Source organism: Bombina bombina, chromosome 3 (genome assembly GCF_027579735.1).
Source record: "Bombina bombina isolate aBomBom1 chromosome 3, aBomBom1.pri, whole genome shotgun sequence".
NCBI classification, from domain to species: Eukaryota; Metazoa; Chordata; class Amphibia; order Anura; family Bombinatoridae; genus Bombina; species Bombina bombina.
In genome coordinates, this window is record NC_069501.1 from 1,075,881,952 (window position 1) to 1,075,896,628 (window position 14,677).

Below are 14,677 nucleotides of genomic sequence, written 5' to 3' on the forward strand. Positions count from 1 at the left end.
TTTACTCTTGCCTGACAGCATAGATTTGTATAAACGACATTCTCTCTGACTAATTTGAGATTAGAAATCATACAAGACAAGGTTGCTCATTATCTCCTTTATTGTTTGTCTTGTCATTGGAGACTTTGGCTGTCAGGATAACACAAAATAATGATATTAAAGTAATAACAATTAAAAAACAAAAGTTTATAAGTTAGCGATGTTCGCTGATGATATCCTTTTGACGTTATTGTCTCCACAGGGCTCCCTCTCAGCAGTACTAGAAGAACTGAAATATTATGGAGCAATTTAAGCAAGTCAGATTTACTCCCAGTGAATCTCTCACCTTCAGAAATCTCTACAGTTAAGAATAGTTGTGCATTCAACTTCCAACCACAGTGAATTAAATACCTTGGTACTTATTTATCATCTCATAGTGATAAATTACTCATTCTTAATTATGCAAAAATAGTATCTGGGTATCAAAAAATATATTCTGGATTGGTAGAATACTGTAAAAATGATGATTTTGCTTAAAACTTTATGTCTTGCAGACCCTCCCCCTTCCCCAGACAGATATATTGCAAAGCATTATAAATAACTATATCTGGAAAAACAAACCACAGCATATAAGTAAACAAACTATGTATGCACCTAAAAAAAAAAGCTTCCCAATGGAAATAGCCCCACTTTAACGAGACAGTTCAATCAACTTTGATACTGTAACGATATTATTATTTTCAAACAAATGGTTTGAAATTGTACTATGATATTATATATATTCCTATGGGAATCCTATCTAGGTAATAAAATAAAACATTACACTAGCCTATGTTTCTACCCAACCTCCTTATTTTCTAAACCAAAGAGATTATATAATTTACTATTTAACCAACCTTCATAGTAACCAGAACATTTTAGTTTGGTACAAATTAAATAATAATAACAAATAAATAATAACAAACAGACACAAGTAAAAGTTTTTATACTAAAAAGTCGACTTTATTGATGATACTGTAGTTTAATGTTGCAGTTATTATTATTTTGTTATGACATATTGATCTGTTTTAAGTTGTTATATATTGTATCTTTGTCTACAACATTCCATCATGATTTATGTATTGGGCTAACTAGGCCTATTGTGCCTTTGAAGCAGATTAAATGTGATATCGAAAGCAAAGCACTAGTTTGTTTTTGTACAGTAGAAATCTGGTTTTTATAGGACATATTTCCTTCGATGGACTCTTTATTTAATCTTCACAACACAAAAGAACTATGAACAGCGGCATAATGGATCTTTTTTCCCTATTTGCACTTCACCATTTGTGATATTTTAAAACTCTGTGAAGATATGTTATATTTCATGATTGTATTTACTTAAAATTCAATAAAACAAGAGAAAACTATATATATAATCCAGTAGAGAGCCAAACCCAGTGCTGTAACATAACAGCATTAGAAATGAAACAGGAGTACAGTAAACCGATGTCCCAACAGGAGGAGGCAAAGGACATGCTCCTGCGACACCCATGCTTGTGACTAACTCCCAACATGTTTGTAAAAATGTTAAAATTGGGCCTCAACTCAGTCTGAGACCCCTCTCACAGAAACATCAGGAGCACCTTTATTCTTCATCTACCTCCAGCAGAGGCAAAGACAAGACTTGTTACCATAGAGGTGGAAGGGGACTTATAGGGCTCTTGGAGTCTGAGAATCTTTGCTCCTCCTAATGGTCAGGAAATGTAATTCCAAGGAGTAATTGTGGATCACTTGGATTGTGGATTCTTACCACCTATAAGAAAAACATTTTTCCAGTATTTTTTTATTTTCTGTAAATTAACTTCAGTGGTTCTGTGTCTGTCTAGAATCCATTTTTGATTTTTAGTTTGACAAAATAAAAAGATGTATTATGTCTATACATGTACCCCCCCCCCTTTTTTGGCTGTCTGGGTCTTTTAACTTCATTGCATACAGGGGTTCTTACCAGCAAGAACATGGCGAGCATTTGCAGCGAGAATACAATAGTGTTTGTACCCTTCCTTGCCTTTTCAATAGCATTTCCAAGCCTGAAGCTCGAACATTTAACACTGTGGCAGAAGAGATGCATATTTCGTGATGATTGATTTTGATGAGGGGTCAAATGCTTTCTCCCAAGTCCCAAAAATATTTAGTTTTAGAAACTCAATTTTTTTTACAAAGTACCCAAGCAATTGAAATGATCCTTTCACAATCAACAATAAATAAATCCACAAATTAAAACCGGCTTTGTTTACATGACTATAACAAAGTGAGATGGAATACTATAGGACATTTTCATGTAAAATCCCCAACTGGAAATCATACTACAAAGAGGTGAGATTTAAAACAAAATGTTTATTAAAGTTAAGACACTTGTCACCTAGCCAGGCAAGGAATACTTTTAAGTATACAGTTAAAGGGACATTATACACTAGATTTTTCTTTCCATAAATGTTTTGTAGATGATCCATTTATATAGGCTATCTGGTGTGTTTTTGTAAAAATTTATAGTTTTGCTTATTTTTAAATAACATTGTGCTGATTTTCAGACTCCTAACCAAGCCCCAAAGTATTAGATGTATACAGACTTTTCATATGTAGGAGAGGGGGGATATTCTGCTATCAGCCCCTTTCAGTGGGTGTCCCAGGCTAATCTCAATAACATTGCTAAATTGGGAGCTTCTAAGTAAATTTTTAAAAGGTTTTATACTGGATTTTTATATCAGTATCTGTGCATATTATTCTTTATAGTACTGTATATTACATGCAGTTAAATGAAAATTAGTGTATACTGTCCCTTTAAAGAGACATAAAAATGGAATGCAATTTATTTTTTTACAGCAATTATATTTATGCATTGCAGAAAAAAATAGCCCTTTTCCATGTTCTTTATCCACAAAACTATCTTTAGACTGCCAGGCAATCAGAGGCTGGTTACAGGTGTGATCTTATGTAATTGTGTGGCATAATCTTGAGATGCTCATATGAGTGAGCGTGCATGCGAATGGCATTATGCTTCACAATCGCACCTTTTTGTAGACCTTTGCAACAATTATGCACACATGCACACCTTTTTAGTTACCACTGTTGTGACCTTTTTCCATGTAGAAGAATCCAAAGAAACTAAGCTTTAAAGAGAAAAGGATACTTAGCCAAAACCCAACTTAATAAAATGTATAGTCATTTTCTGAAGTTCTGTAAAAAGAAGCTATTCTAATTTGGGGTGACTCACATTTCAACAAAAAACCTACTGTGCTGCAATGTAAATGTAGAACTTGTGGGTGGCAATGAATGTGACACTGACAACGATATATGCTTTCAACGTACTGCTTTTTGTCTTGATATGTTGCACAGTAAACTTGTATAACAGTACTGTTACAGTCTCTCTGTATACTAAATGATTTGCCACATGTTTATGTTTGGTCTTCAGCTATTCAATACAAATAATTAAAATACTATATATATATATATATATATATATATATATATATATATATATATATATATATATATATATATATATACACACATACATATACATACACATACACAGTCATATGCAAAAGTTTAGGCACCCCTGACAATTTCCATGATTTTCATTTATAAATAATTGGGTGTTTGGATCAGCAATTTTATTTTGATCTATCAAACAACTAAAGGACACAGTAATATTTCAGTAGTGAAATTAGGTTTATTGGATTAACAGAAAATGTGCAATATGCATCCAAACGAAATTAGACAGGTGCATAAATTTGGGCACCCTTGTCATTTTGTTGATTTGAATACCTGTAACTACCTAGCACTGATTAATTGGAAAACACAATTGGTTTGGTGAGCCCATTAAGCCTTGAACTTCATAGACAGGTGCATCCAATCATGAGAAAAGGTATTTAAGGTGGCCAATTGCAAGTTGTTGTTCTCTTTGATTCTCCTCTGAAGAGTGACAACATGGGGGCTCTAAAACAACTCTCAAATGACCTGAAAACAAAGACTGTTCAATATTATGGTCTAGGGGAAGGCTACAAAAAGCTATAGCAGAAATTTAAGCTGTCAGTGTACACTGCCAGGAACATAGTGAGGAAATGGAAGACCACAGGCACAGTTCTTGTTCAGGCCAGAAGTAAAATATCGGAGAGGCAAAGGATAGTGAGATGGTCAAAAACAGCCCACAGATCACCTCCAAAGACCTCAACATCATCTTGCTGCAGATGGTGTCACTGTGCATTGTTCAACAATTCAGCTTATGGGAGAGTGATGCGGAAGAAGCCTTTTCTGCACACACGCCACAAACAGAGTCGCTTGAGGTATGCAAACGCACATTTGGACAAGCCAGTTTAATTTTGGAAGAAGGTGCTGGGGACTGATGAAAAAAAGATTGAGTTATTTGGTCATAACAAGGGGCGTTAAGCATGGCCACAAAAGAACACAGCGTTCCAAGACAAACACTTGCTAGCCACAGTAAAATTTGGTGGATGTTCCATCATGCTGTGGCGCTGTGTGGCCAGTGCCGGTACTGGGAATCTTGTTAAAGTTGAGGGTCGCATGGATTCCACTCAATATCAACAGATACTTGAGGATAATGTTGAGGAATCAGTCACAAAGTTGCTGGAGCTACTCTACTACATTTATGCAGAGGAATAAGTACAATGTTCTGGAATGTCCATCCCAGTCCCCAGACCTGAATATCATTGAAAATCTGTGGGTTGATTTGAAGCGGGCTGTCCATGCTCGTCAACCATCAAACCTAACTGAACTGGAGATGTTTTGCAAGGAGGAATGGTCCAAAATACCTTCATTCAGACACTCATTACAGGCTATAGGAAGCATCTAGAGGCTGTTATTTCTGCTAAAGGAGGCTCTACTAAATATTGATGCAATATTTCTGTTGGGGTACCCAAATTTATGCACCTGTCTAATTTCGTTTGGATGCATATTGCACATTTTCTGTTAATCCAATAAACCTAATTTCCCTACTGAAATTTTACTGTGTCCTTCGGTTATTTGATAGATCGAAATGAAATTGCTGATCCAAACACCCAATTATCATGGAAATTGTTAGGGGTGCCTAAACTTTTGCATATGACTGTGTGTATATATATATATATATATATATATATATACACACACACACACACAATAATGTAGCACAGAGTGAAATTAGATTTTAGTGCAGATCCATAGTGGAAATTAATAACTGGCAGAACACAATCACAACAGTTTTCCACCTTGTCACTCACAATCCAGCTAACTCCATGTGCCAATTCACTGATGCATGATTCCAATCTTCTAATTACAAACCAGTGACTTGATACAAATTCAGAATGAGCACAATTATTTTAGAATTAGGCTACAGGAAACCAGGACTCATTTTACAAATTTTATATATTCTCTTCTATGGTAAAAAAATATTAAAAATAATATCCATCATAAATAAATTATATTAGGCTTTAAAGAGAAATAAGTGATATTACATTCACACATACATATGTATATACAGACAAACACACACATATACCAAGCACTGCCTAGTAAGCCTGTAATGCCTATATAGGAAAGCATTTGGCTTTCGCCTCTGCACGTGCACTGCTTAGTATCCTAGAGGGTATATATGTCCTATTGATAGAAAGAAGGACTTCCTCTCTATTAATTGAACAGCATATGGCTCCTATAGATGCTACAATAGAGAGAGGGGTTTCGTCAGAGTTTCCCAAAGCAGCATTTTTTGCCACCTTGTAATATCATCCTCTTTACTGAAGGGCTATATGTGCAAATCTATGATAAACGAAGGAACTAAAGGGTACAGTGCTTTTGTCCTATAGTACAAACATGCACCTACACCTGCTTTTGCTTTCTTTCACTAGATTTATGAGGAGAATGTAGCTAATCCACTTTGCTGAAATATGTTTTGAAAACTGTAGAACAGGTCCAAGCTTTGCAAGATTGAACAAATGTACACCGTGCTCTGCATTTTTACATTTTTAATATATGCATTCTTTCATCACACATAACCTGTAACAGTGATCACTTTTGAGGGTTATCTCGGAGAAATTAATTATGTAAATAACTCACTTTATAACTGCTTCCCCTTTTTGAAACGTGGCCGTTTTTTAATGAAGCCCTGTCCCTTTAAATTTGAGTCCCGGGTTTAACAAGACAAAACCACTTTAGATATGGGGAGGAAGTAGAAGCATTCTGTATGTATTGTTTTAAAGGTATTTTTTTGTTAAGTCTACTAGCACAGGGTACTTTTAACCACGGGTCGGACCCATTACTGGGTTGCAACACCATATTTACTGGGTCGCGACTTGTTTGTGTGTATTGCAGGAGAGTGTATATGGTGTGTGTGTGTGTGTTATATGAGAGTGTGTGGTGTCTGTGTGTGTTATATGAGAGTGCCATGTACCCAGAACATTATGATAAAATGTTCAAAAGCAGCATGAACTGTCAGTGTCTTCAATTCAAGACTTGTTTATAGAGACAAACTCAAGAGCCCCTTTTCCTTTAAATAGGACAGTAGCAGTGAAATGATGTTGTTATGTCTATTCCATGCTCCTGCTAAGAATGTCCTGCCATTCAATATAGGTAAAATGTTTGCAAGTGTTGCATGTGCTTTTGTGCTCTGCACATGCCCAGTGATGTTCCTGATGCTCAATAGGTATATATAGGGTTTAAAAGGACATTAAACACTAAATAAATGCTAGATGGAATGATGCATTCATACAAAACATTAGTCTAAGAATAACGTTTAGATGTATTTTTAAAGTTTAATTAGTTGCTTAAATATTGACAAAATAAGTGTGAAGTTTTAGTGTCTATAAAGCAATACCATGTTGTAACTTAGGTTTCTCTCTGCCGAGGCCATTTCTAACAGGAACTGTAAAACTCTCAATTATATATATATATATATATATATATATATATATATATATATATATATATTATATATATATATATATATATATATATATATATATATATACACACACACACACACATACATATACACACACACACACAATTTATACTGCTATCTGTGTTTAATGTCCCTTTAAAGATTAAAGGGACATGAAACCCATTTTTTTTTTATTTCATCAGGTAGAAAGAGCATGCAATTTTAAACAACTTTCTTATTTACTTCTATTATCTAATTTGCTTCATTCTCTTGATATCATATGCTGAAAAGCATATCTACATAGGCTTAGTAGCTGATGATTGATGGATGCACATCAATATCTTGTGTGATTGGCTCATCCATGTGCAGATTGAAGCAAATAAAATAATAAGTAAATTGCAATGTTGTTTAAAATTGTATTCTCTACCTGAATCATGAAAGAAAAATGTAGTGTCCCTTTAAGCTCATATTGAATATGAGGCCCTACATATGTCAAGGGAATGAAGACAAGGCACATTTTAAAGAATGATAATTGTATTATTAGGCATATTTCTGAAATAATGCATATATGTATCATGTACAGTCTATTTAGGACATTGTCTATCCCCCCCCCCCATCTCTCTATAAACATAACTTTAACTAGGTGTGTATTGTTGGCAGCCCAAAATTAACCAACCACCCCTCATTAACAAATACCCTATCATCAAGGAAACACTTGCAGCTTGGTCAAGTATACTACATGCACACCAGAACCTCTCCAGGGTCCCCTCCCCACTGACCACTGCACTGTCTAATGCTGACTTCCCAATAGGAGTGTTGGTCACCCCAAATTTAATAGGTAACCTGAATAATTCACTGCCTTTGTACACACTGTTGAATGCAGGTAAATTGATACCCAAGCAACATTTGGAAAGCCTTAACATTACGCAATTTACGCATTGGTTCCGATATCTTCAACTTAAACACTTTGTAGACACGCACAAGATTAAACACTTAATAACGAGAGACCGCACACCACTAGAAAAACTATGCACTCTCGACTCTCCTCCCCAGCACGCTATTTCTTTGTTGTATTTGTTACTCATAACACCTTCGGGAATCACACAAACATCAACGATTGTTTCCTGGCACAGGGAATTACCATACACCCTTACTGAACAAGAATGGTACACTATTTTCCAAAACACCTCCAAATCAGCACACTCCGATAGCCTTCTAGAAACCAATTATAAATGTCTTCTCAGATGGTACATTACCCCTCACAGGTTAAAATATATCTTTCCAGAGGCATCTGACTGGTGCTGGAGAAAATGCTCGGAGGAAGGTACCCCATATCATGTCTGGTGGACATGCCCCCTAATAGGAAAATTCTGGCAGGATATCAATCAAACAATAAAGAACTGTTGTTCTTCTGGGAATCCCACTTCCCGCCTAGGTAGAAACGAAGAGATCTTTATGTACCTTTATGACCTGGTCTGTCAAGAATTTCCCCTTAGATGTTGGTATCCTTCAACCACATCCTCTTTCCTTAACCACACTAGAGGAGAGAGATGTATGCCCGCACACATCTACTTATAAGTGTCATGTATCCCACCTATTGTATGTTAAAATGTATTAGCAGTAAACCCTGGATTGTCATTTTTTATATACTGTTCCATAGGTCTGTTGTCAAAATCGATGTTAACATTGTTAAAACTGTTGTGTTAACTGTTCTCCAGGTCTTGTTTAAGGTATGCTGAGCACTTGTGAGCATGTCTTGAAAATGGACCTCCTAACTGATCTCGAGGCACAATAACGAGACCATACCAAATGTATACTGTAAATTTTTTCTGGATGTACTGTTATAATCTTTGACATAAATAAAAGATTGAACAAAAAAAACCAACAACATAACTTTAAAAGTCATAGGGAATAGCAACAGTCCATATTGTTTTTGAACCTCTTATCATAATGTTCTGTCTAACTGTATCTATAGTATTGAAAATAAGAGTTTTTAACAAATTTAAAGCACCCACCTGTCAACTGATTAAAGAGCCCCTTTAATTACAAGGTCTTGGAACACTGTAAGGGCAGAACACATTTGAAGGCTGACATTAGTATAAGGCAATATGAACCCTGGCCATTCTCACCACTAAAGACTAGCCCTCCTTACAAAAACTTTGGGTGTTTATAATGTAGAAAAAAATATATAATATTATATGCTTGTTATTTATATTAGGTTTAAAGGGACATGAAACACAATTTTTTTTCGTTCATGATTTAGAAAGAGCGTGTAATTTTAAGCAACTGTCCAATTTACTTCCATTATCTAATTTGCTTCATTCTCTTGAAATTCTGTATTGAAAATCATATCTAAATAGGCTCAGTAGCTGCTGATTATTGGCTGCACATTGATGCCTCATGTGATTGGCTCACCCATGTGCATTGCTATTTCGTCAACAAAGGATACCTAAAGAATGAAGCAAATTAGATAACAGAAGTAAATTAGAATGTTGTTTAAAATTGTTTTGTGTATCTGAATCATGAAATAAATTTTTTGGGTTTCATGTCCCTTTAAAGAACCTGTTTGGAAAGCCATAGTCTTACATTCTATTGAAACTTTTACTACCTTTCTTGTTGCTAGCAAGTAATAAAGATGAGTAGTGCAAGACAATCTGGACCTTGGTGATTTTAGTTAAATCAACAGTAACAGCTCAACTCACTCAGGTGATGCTATTTCATGTTACTATGACATAAAAGGTAGGCAGAGGCCGCAGTGAGAAATACAAACATGAAGAAGAGGTCATGCCGCTGTGCAATCGCCTACAGAGCCATGCAGTAATGTACCGTGGACAATAAAAGAGGGTGTAAATGTGTGCATGATTTACTATCTAGCACTTATTTGTGGTTTTGAGCATGACTCCATGAAGTGACATAAAAGTGAAAAAATATGGAAAATAAATCCCTTTTAAAATTTGAGTAATTTAATTTTTAAAACAAAAAACTTTTCACTAAGCATTTAAGAGGACAGTAAAGACAAAATGAAACCTTCATGATTTAGACAGAGTATGCCATTTTAAACAACTTTCCAATTTATATCTATTATCATATTTGCTTAGTTCTTTTGGTATCTTTTTGTAAAGACTAAATCTTGGTAGGCTGGTAGGCTGATAGGTGTGTGCCCATGTGCATAGCAGTTTATGGCAGAAGTGTTTGCAACGATGCATAACATTGCAATAAACAATGTTGCAAACACTGCTGCTAGATCGCTCCTAAACTTACTTAGGCAGACATCCCAACCTGCAAAAACTAATTTCCGGGAGGGACCCCCCCCCCCCCCAACAAAAAAAGAGGGATGAAAACAAATACTGCCAATATACAAACTGAGAGGACAGTATTTTTTTCATCCCTCTCTAACTACACACAAACACCGGCCGCCTGCAAGATAAAATTTTCTCCCCTGTTCATTGGCCACATCAGTGTGTCCCTCTATAATTATCTTATTATTAGTTATGTGAGTGATCGGGTTTCAGATACAGACGTGGTGAGCTGAAAATCGTTATTTTGCGGCTCTGACAAACAGAGAGGTTTGTATTACTAAAGGCAGGAGCAAAGCTGTGTGTGTGAAGGGCTATAAAGCAGTGGTGTAGGCCTATGACATTAGATCAGCATTCTTGTTAAAAATACCACTTTTTAATCTGAATCACCGTTTACAACTTTTTTTATGAGTATGTAAAATATTATAACGCCTGGTATAACGATGTTGACTGAAATACATTTATCTAGTTGAATCAGTGGGTACCGTATCGATATATTTGCTATATTGTGGTCGTACTAGTAAGTACTTACTTCAATCCTCGGTGTAGACAGAGGTATATGATCTCACTAGTACCGCAGCAACTGGAAGTGGATCACTGTACACAGATGAATGCAAATGAAGCAGACAGCAGCCAATCACAGAACTGCTGAAGTTCAGAAAGGCAGCGATCGCGAGACCAAACAACCAGTTTAGTTACTGCCTAGTAACAGAGCGTGCATAACGATTTGTTTTGTGTGCTCATCACACAAAAAATCACTATGCACGCTCTGTTTCTAGCTGAAGAAATTCAAATATTAACATAGTAAGTTAGTTGCCATACTAGGTTGAACTTCCGGGATATCCAAATTGATTTGCGGGCGTCAGGGAGCAGCTATTTCAATCCGGGAGACTCCCGGAGCTTCTGGGAGACTTGGGATGTCTGCCTAGGGTTGCTCTTTAACAAGAATAGAAGTACAATGAAAAGTTATCTAAAATGTTGTGCTCTATCCAATCAATTTAAGTTTAATTTTGACTGTACTGTCCCTTTAAGTCGTGATAAGGGGTTAAAGGGACATGAAACCCAATTTTTTTCTTTCATTATTCAGATAGACAATACTTAAATAATTTTAAGGTAGGTAGCGTGCACATGCCTGAAGCACAACATGACAGGAAATAATGCTGCCTTCAAGTGCTCTTGCTAATATATAACATTGATGCAAAATTGCTGCAATATAGTGCTCCAGACACGTGCACACAAGCTAACATCTCTACTTTTCAACAAAGGATAGAAAGAAAATGAAAAACAAATTGATAATAGAAGTAAATTGGAAAGTTGTTTAAATTGTATGCTCAAACAGAATCATGAAAGAAAAAAAATTGGGTTTTATGTCCCTTTAAGCACAATGTATAAGTTGTACTCCTAGGCACAAAGCATTCCTGAGCTTTCCCTGAGGTGAACAAAACCAGTGAGCCAATTAGGGAAGACATATTTATGTATCCACCAATCACTGGCTGTGTTATGCTCAGGCATGCGACCAGCATTTCCATCAGGACGCCGGCTGTTGCGGCTACTGACTCACTTTCCATGATAGGGAAGCTTTCCTGTATATAAATTGGAAGAACTTTTTTGTAAATGTTATTGTTTATGCCTCTTCAATCCACTACTCATTTTGTTAAAGCTGTTATTTGCAACGCTTAACATTATTTCAACTCTTAAAAAGAAACAAGCTTTGTAAGTGAACTCTTCATGTAAATTTGCATATAAAGTGTTCTAAACTACCCCCACGTGTCTTTAACATGGTGATTTGTTATGGTAGATAGAACACAGACACCGATAAAACCCATTTCATTTAAATATGACAAATCACTTTACACACTTAGGCGATACTATAAAGTACCGTTTTCTTATTCGCTAGCTATTCTAGAATAAGAGGACATGCTCTGTTACTGGTAGGAGTTTCAGATTTGAGATGACAAAATATTTAAAAAATAATTGTTATTGCTATAGAGAATATTAAATATGAGGCACTTTAAACTTGCTTATACCTACATGGAGATGCCCTATGAATTACATGTGCTAGTAATAATATGGTGAAAGTATTGAAAGTATACTTTTATTAGATGCCTGGGAAGGACATACATGTAATAATAAAGGTGTATTATTGCATGGGTCTGTAGCAGACTATGGCAGCAGTGTTTCTAACAATGTATAACATTGCTATATAAATGATAATGCAAACACTGCGCTAGATGGCTAAAGACACGTGCACAGTCACACTCCTGAGCTCGGCTAGGATTACCAAGAAAAGTAAGCAAAATTGATAATAGAAAAAAATAGTAAAGTTATTTAAAATGTGATGTTCTAGCCAATAATTCTGACTTTACTGTCCTTTAAATCGATATGAAACACAATTTATTTTGTGATTCAGATAGAGCATTATGAAATTTGCTTAGTTCCCATGATATTCTATGTTGAAGAGATACCTAGGTAGGCATGGCCGTCTCCTAAGCATGCATACATCCCTGCCTTTAAAGGGATACTAACCCCTCATTTTTTCTTTCATGATATAGATAGAGCATGCAATTTTAAGCAACTTTCTAATTTACTCATATTATCAATTTTTCTTTGTTCTCATGTTATCTTGATTTGAAAAAAGCAGTAATAAAAGGTTAGGAGCCAGCCCATTTTTTATTTCAGCACCTTGGTAGAGCTGCTGATTGGTTTGCTACAATTAGCCACAAATCAGCAAGTGCTACCCATGTGCTGAACAAAAAATGGTCTGGCTCTAAAGCTTGCAGTACTGCTTTTTCAAATCAAGATAGCATTAGAACAAAGAAAAATTGATAATAGGAGTAAATTAGAAAGTTGCTTAAAATCTCATGCTCTATCTGAATCATGAAATAAAAAAATTAGGTTTAGTATCCCTTTAAACAAAAGATACCAACAGAACCAAGACATTTTGATAAAAGAAGAAAAGAAAATATAATAGAATAACATAATAAAAGAAAGTTGTTTAAAATTGCATGCTCTAGCTGAATAATGAAAGAAAAATGTTGGGTTTTATATCCCTTTAAAGCTATGAACCAGACGTGATATACAGACTTTAAAAAGAAAAAGGAAACAAGAAGACTATACTGTGTTCAGTTATTACAATCACTAGCAAAATTACTTTCTACAGATCTTTACAAATTCAATTACTTTTTGATGCACAAGAAGAATACAGACACAAATTCACAGGTCTACATAATACAAATAAATTGCTTATCATTTTAAATCTGCAGCAGAGAAAAAAATGCTTCTGAGGGCAATTACAAACAGGAAATCCTGTGAAGCAATTGTCAGTGTTACTTACTTAAAAGTAAGACCTTCAGTAAATTTGGTTACACAAAGCCGATCACAGCCGGATATTCTAACAGCAGAATGTTTTTTATATTCCACTAGCTTGCAGACTAGGTCATCCTTGCAAAGTGATACACCGTTAAGATGCCTGTTATCAGCTGCTTTTCCACCTCTGGTGACTGGCCAATATCCCCTTGACTATTTACACAAAATCGATGACTTGCAGTGGAATGTAGCAGTAAATTTCCACTCAAGCGTTTCCTGGGCTCGAAATCAGTCTCACTTGTTCCCTTAATCAGTTATAGGCGGTGCAGTTTCTGGTTGAACCAGCTCTCTTGCTCTCCCTGTAGCACTGAGCTACACATCACAGGAATGTATGTAACACAAAAGACAAAATAAAGTACCTGCCAAAAAATCCTGTTAGGATTGTTTTTGGTCCCTTGTGTACCACAGGGTAATTAGGGCAATTTATTTTAGCCTTACCAATGCTAAATGCCAGTGTGTATATATATATATATACATATATATATATATATATATATATATATATATATATATGAAATATTCTATATGTGGGAGAGGATTATCAATATATTCCTGATTAATGGCTCAAAATGAAAAATGATTAATATCTCTTTGACCCATCATAATTTGTTCACTACCTAATATCTGTCCATACAAACAACAAACAATTTCCCTTTAATATTTAGGAATTGAGGTTACTCCAGCAAAGACAGACTTACTCTCTTTATAACTATGGTACCCTTTACAACACCATACATAAAGAATTGACCTCCTGGGTTCTCAAGCCGCTCACGTACTGGGGAGCACATATAGGCGGATAAGATGACCATTCCCCCTAATTGATTTACTTAATGCAAGCAGTCCCTATCCAGTTACCCCAACCTTTCATACATAAACTTTAATTATGCCTTAATACAGAGCTCGACAAACCCAGGTGCCAGGGAGCCACTGGCTCCTAGAATTTTACCCCTGGCTCCTAACTTTTTGGGGCTTATTCTCTACATATCTATATACAAATACTGCTGTCTGGCTCCTCAAATTATGACTGGCTCCTAAATTTCAAACAGATTTATCAGACACAAAGATTAGAATTAATAGAACAAACATGTATCACACTTTAGACTAAGGGGGGCTAGGGGTCCCAGAT

General features: G+C 35.6%; 1 protein-coding gene across 1 annotated transcript in view; it reads right to left on the reverse strand.

The window, feature by feature from the left end:
• Positions 1 to 13,712, reverse strand: part of CAB39L (calcium binding protein 39 like) — a 184,223-nt gene extending 170,511 nt beyond the window's left edge. The window contains exon 1 of the mRNA XM_053708362.1: positions 13,520 to 13,712. The gene's annotated coding sequence lies outside the window, so the exon portion shown is untranslated. The remainder of the gene's footprint in view (positions 1 to 13,519) is intronic.
• Positions 13,713 to 14,677: the final 965 nt, after the last annotated feature.